This window comes from Panthera uncia, assembly GCF_023721935.1.
Source record: "Panthera uncia isolate 11264 chromosome A3 unlocalized genomic scaffold, Puncia_PCG_1.0 HiC_scaffold_11, whole genome shotgun sequence".
Taxonomy (NCBI): Eukaryota; Metazoa; Chordata; class Mammalia; order Carnivora; family Felidae; genus Panthera; species Panthera uncia.
The window spans coordinates 33,959,886-33,965,718 of record NW_026057578.1 but is presented as its reverse complement, the minus strand read 5'-3'; positions in this window follow the sequence as shown (position 1 = coordinate 33,965,718).

Genomic DNA, 5,833 nt, shown 5'->3' with positions numbered 1-5,833 from the left:
TCCTTTATAATTAACTACAGATTACTATCAAGGGGACCTCACAGTCTACAGTTGAGAGCACTTCTTTAAAAGATGGCTGTGTGTTAAAAGTGACAGGATACGAAAACTTTACATCAGTGCTTCTCAAAAGTTAACATAGATATAAAGTACCTGGTGGCTTTGTTAAAATGCAGATTCTGATTTAGTAGATCTGGGGTGGGTCCTGAGATTCTGCATTTCTTTTTTTTTTTTTTAATTTTTTTAATGTTTATTTATTTTTGAGAGAGATAGAGATAGAGCACAAGCGGGAGAGGGGGAGAGAGAGGGAGACACAGAATCCAAAGCAGGTTCCAGGTTCTGAGCTGTAGGCACAGAGCCTGATGGGGGCTCAAACTCATGAACCATGAGATCGTGACCTGAGCTGAAATCAAGAGACAGACAATTAAATGACTGAGCCACCCAGGCACCCCGAGGTTATGCATTTCTAACAAGCTCCCAGGCGATGTTCATGTTGCTTGTCTAAGAACCATTTTCTGAATAGCACCACTTTAGACAAAGGAATCCCAACGAAGTCCTCCTTTTGTGTGTCTCCCCCTCAACATTACTTCAGGGTTTGATTTATATAATAGAATTCTCTTTGTAAATCTCATCTTTCCAGACCTCTGGAGTTTGCTAATGTTCAGGTTTGGATTGAAGGTGTTTGTTGGAGGCTGTTGGGTGAAGGTAGAATGAAGGTTGTTAAGCCTGCAGAGATGAAAGATGAGGGATCCAGGATAGGTAGGCAGTGGATCCAAATACTAAATGCTAAGTAGATTCAAATACTGAATCAATAGAAGAGGAAAGATAGAAGCTAGAGATTATGTGATTTATCAAGCTTAGTTCCTAACATGCATTTATTTGAATTTTAAATTTTATTTCAAGTCAAAAGCCAAATACATTCTGACATAGATCTTATGTGTTAACTCCTCTATACACCCATATACTCCATGAAATTGCCCAAAGAGGAAATTTTCTCTTAATACAGCAAAGAACATGATCGGATTCCTGTGACTTTTTTTTCCTAGCTACATCCCCATTCTTTATTCACTGTCTTTTTCCCAATATACCTCTCTTAAAGTGCTTCAGTATCCTAGCTTAACCTATAATTTATACCTCCTTTGATTCTTAAGATGTATTACAGAATTTCTTTTGTGATCATCGTACAAGTGTCTAGCAATTGCTGTAGAAACCTTTGAAAGGGACATATAGTCAACTTCTCCAAAAGTTAGTAGTACTGGAAAGGGATTTTGGAAATTATATAGTCAAACCTTTTCCTTTTACTCACTATAAACCTGTGGCTAAAAGAAGTTAAGTGGGCTTCTCAAGAATTTAGCTTGGTAATAGCAAAATGAGTTCCAGAACCTAGTTGATTCTACTCTGCATTAAACTGGATTAACGGCTTCAATGCTTCATCTCTATATCCACAGCCTTTGCCTTCTGACTTTAAGTTCCTCTTACTAAAGTGGTAGAGGCTAGCTCTCTGCCTTTTGAATATGAGGTGGTCATGTGAGTTATTTGGCCAATAAAATGTTAACAGACATGGCCCAAGTAGAGGCTTGAAAAAGCACTTGTGCATTTCAACTTTCATTCCCGTTACTCTGCTATGGTCGTGGGAACATGCCTGGTCCAGTCTCATAGAGAACAAGGCACGTGGAAATAACTGATCATTCCAGTCATCCCAGTCACACAGCCTGAATTGTCCAAGATCAAATAGCAGGTGGCTGCTATCCAGATATGTAAGTCCAGCTGAGATCAGTAACGTTACCTATCTGATCCATAACTAACCACAGATGTATGAACAAGCCCAGATAAGATCAGCTATACCCAGTCCAGATTGGCTTAACCTGAAGATTCATGAACTAAATAAATATAATTGAAGTTTTGTGTTTTAATGCAATATTTTTGTAGTTTTTCCCCCATGACCTCCATAATTTCTTTCAAAAAATGTGCATAAAACTCTGTGGCCTTCACATGGAATGAATTGTTTGTCATGTCCCAGAGCCTGACCCTTGCTGCTTTGTATACATATCACTACCATTCAGCATCTAAAAGCAAATTATACTATAATAGAAGGCAATAATTTTGATACTTGGCAAGCCACTTCATCCCAGTGAATGTTGTGTTCTAGGCCTTGAAATTTTGTGTCTGCACTGGAGTATTCTCCCCTTAAGGTGCCTACTATTAAGGCCTAAGAGTTTTCTATTTTATGTAGGTGCTTTCTTTAGGAAGACTCAGCAGGAGGGGCTATCATAGCTGGGAATAAAAATGATTCTGAATGAAGAAAGAAATTTGATTTTATTAAAATGAATAATCATAATTCAGTGACACCTTGTCACACTGAAAGTTATCACTGTACTTAAAATACCAAAAGATGGTTCAGATCTCTGAACACTTGTGCTCTGGAACAAGGAAGCTAAGAGACTTATTTCATAACCTTTAGTGAATACACATTTATTGCACTATTAACCATCATTCCTTAAATAAGGAAACTAAAGCCTATCACTTAAGTGGTTTAGTGCATAATCAAGATATGAACACCAATTCTTGTCACCTGATACAGGGCACTATGCCCCCATTCCAAAACCCCTCCACACTCTGTAAAAAGAGCATTTGTGATGATCTCAGTAATCTAATGGCTTAAGTGAGAGAAGAATCACAGATAACTCCAATGTATTTTCCTTGCATGTCTAGGATTTCAGAGTTGCTTCCACAAAATAATTGGAAAGTGTCTTTTACTGAAAAGTGATGCTGAGGAGGTGTTTTATGGCATAGGGTGTTATTCATATGCTGCCCTCTTAGTAACAGGATACAGGCTCATGGAAACAATAAGGATTGTCACCCAGCTGACCAATAGACCAGTAGAGCAATAGACCAATTAGCCTGGTCTATTTCTAAGCCTTCAGTGGGTTTTTCTATTTGCATCTGTCATGCTTAGAAGACATTGGCTTTTCACTCCCTACTATGTAATTCTTCAGCTTAGGATCTGTTATTTGGTCAGCCGGCTGTTTTCCTGTTTGCCATTTAGCATAGTCTAATTTAACCAGATTATTTCTGTAGACTCAGATACTACAGGAAGGAATAAGCAAACGAAAAACTGGAAGAAGAAAAACACCCTGGTTTATAAGAAAAAAAGAAAATCTCTTGGGGTAGAACCAATGTAGTAAATATTGCTAGTAACCTACAATGAAAGAACAATAAAAATAGTAGTGATTTAACTGTAGGTTACTGAGTGGTTATTATGTGGCAGGCACTGTTCTTAGGACTTTTCATGTATTCACCAGTTTAATACATGTTCATTAATTTCAGAATCTCCAAATTCAAATATCTATGGGCCCCAAGAAACAACACAAATCTGTGAATTAGATTTGGTAGAAGTTAGTAGTGAGGTACGAATACCTGTGGCCATCTGGAATTGTATTTCATACTTAAACGCTCACCCATTGGTGAGAGGTAAGAAAGACCACACTAGAAGAATCTTATTCTCTCAGCCACATAAACCCTAAAAGAATCAATAAAAAGCCTCAAGTCAATTGAAATAAACGGTCGTTCAAAGGCTAATTATTTTTAGATGAAGTGTGTATTTCTTTTCAATCAAGTGGAATGCCACCAGCAGGGAAGAATTGAATTTACATTATGAATTCAATCTCTATAGTGAGTCACATTAGAAACAAATGTCTGTGGTGCAGGTGGTGCATACAACCATCTCAGATAAGGGAGACTTCCAGCAAAACATCCTCTGTGGGAAGTCTTGGGCTGGAATCCTTTGAGACATCCCAGTAGTCACTGACACTTTATTCTCATGGAGGGTCCTGCCCCTGCATGGGTCTGCCAGGGATCAGAGCGTCCTCATCTGCATGCACCTTTCTTCTCTTAACTCCTTTTAAGACTTACAAAGCATTCGGAATTATCCAACTTGAGCCTTAGCTAAAAAACGCTCTCTCCTGACTTAAAGCCTATGCATTTAAAAAACAAGAGATGGGCTGTGTCAAATGTCCTGGAATGAACTCAGCCGTGTCCCTGGAGAACGCCCTTCTCCTGATCACCTAAAATTAGTTTTGGTTTTTCTTTTTCTTTTTATAAATGTATATTTCAAGAGTGGTTAGCTGTGCTAGGGTTTTATCAGGATAATTGATTTTGATTCTTAGGGAGCAAGTATTTCCTAATTATATACCCACTCCTTCTAAATATAATACTTCTGTCTTCTGCTTAAATCATTGTGGTTTTAGGTTGCCCATTTCCAACTTGATCTGAGAATAAACTAGACATTTGTTGTCCTGGCCTCAGGGGTTTTGAGAAGTCTGATTGTTAATCCTGAATTCTCCATCCAAGGTGAAGTTGGAGCCCATATTGGAATTTCTCAGAGAACAAACTGACACAGGGCCAGGGAAAAAGGTAAATGAGTGGCTGGGGCTGGGCAGGAATTGTGGTGATCTACTAACTAGATTGCTGCCATGTATATGCTTGAGGTTGCTACATCTGATTTTTCAAAAGAAGCTAGCAATCTGGATTTTCATGTTAAATCTTACGGTTTTTCAGTATTGGCACCTACACTAGAAATTTTAAAAACACTGTGCAGGTCTGGAATGCCTGGCTGGCTCAGTCGGAGGGACAGGTGACTCTTGATCTTGGAGTCATGGGTGCAAGCCCCACATTGGGTGTAGAGATTACTAAAAAAAGATAATTAAATGTAAAAAAATAAAAACACTGTGCAGGTCCATTTACAACCTCTGAAATATCTGGGTAATGTATTCCATGGGTTTGTATTTGGACTTGATCTAAAAGTCTGCTGAGGCCTCCCTACCCAGGGATTAACTTCCATCCTCTTTGCTGAATGAATGGAGACATAACTGCATTGTACTGGTGTCCTGAATCTTTGATAAGGCAACAATCACTGGGAAGATGACACTTCACTTAGCTTTTGAGCCAAGCAGCTACTCCGGAAGGCACTCGCTAAATAATTTGGCATGTCCCTCTATTCTCCCATTTCCTCAGTTATCATTGTGTGGTGATGTGACCGTGCTAAACCTGTAGGGTTTAAAATCAGAAATGGGATAAACCTAATTTCAACGTGTTTTTATAGAAATGTCTTTTTTAAGTGGTCTAGTCTAGATCCTTCTGCTGATGGATCCCTTTTTTTGAGAGGTCCGCAGAGGTGATTTGGAACACAAAGTGGTTACTCTACTGACTTTATCTTTGGGGTCTTATAAGAGTGGCAGTCAATTTAGAGTCATTCTAGACATAGCAGATTTGAATTCCATTGTCTTGATCTACATTGCAGAAAATGACTAGTTATCCCCTAAATTTACATTCACACTCCCATGGTGTCTGCTGTGTCTACATGGCAGCTACCTAGACAGGAACAATGTTTACAAGCCCTTCTCACTATCTTTGCCCTCAGGGGTGGCCATCTGACCAGTTCTTGTCTAGGAGAGGTCAAGGCAGGACTTTTTAGAGACATATGAGGTATCTCTACTGTTTCCTTCTCTTTTCCCAGCAAGACCCAGGGGGTTGATGGAGTCACATTATGAAAAGAACCTGGTTCTCTGAATTAGCATGTGGAAGCAGGCTATGCACCAACCAGAAACACTCACACCGGACTTCGTTACATGAAAAAGAAATAAAATTCTATCGTATGAAGCAAATGACCTTTTGGTACTGCTTGTTACAGTAGCTAGTGTTATGTTAACCAATACATTCTTATATATAATTTAAGTTTCACAGTTTAAGGTTAGGGGAATGCTGGATATACACGTAGATATTATAAGTGCTTTTCCTATTTATAATTCATTTTTATTAGCCAATTTTTATACCACAA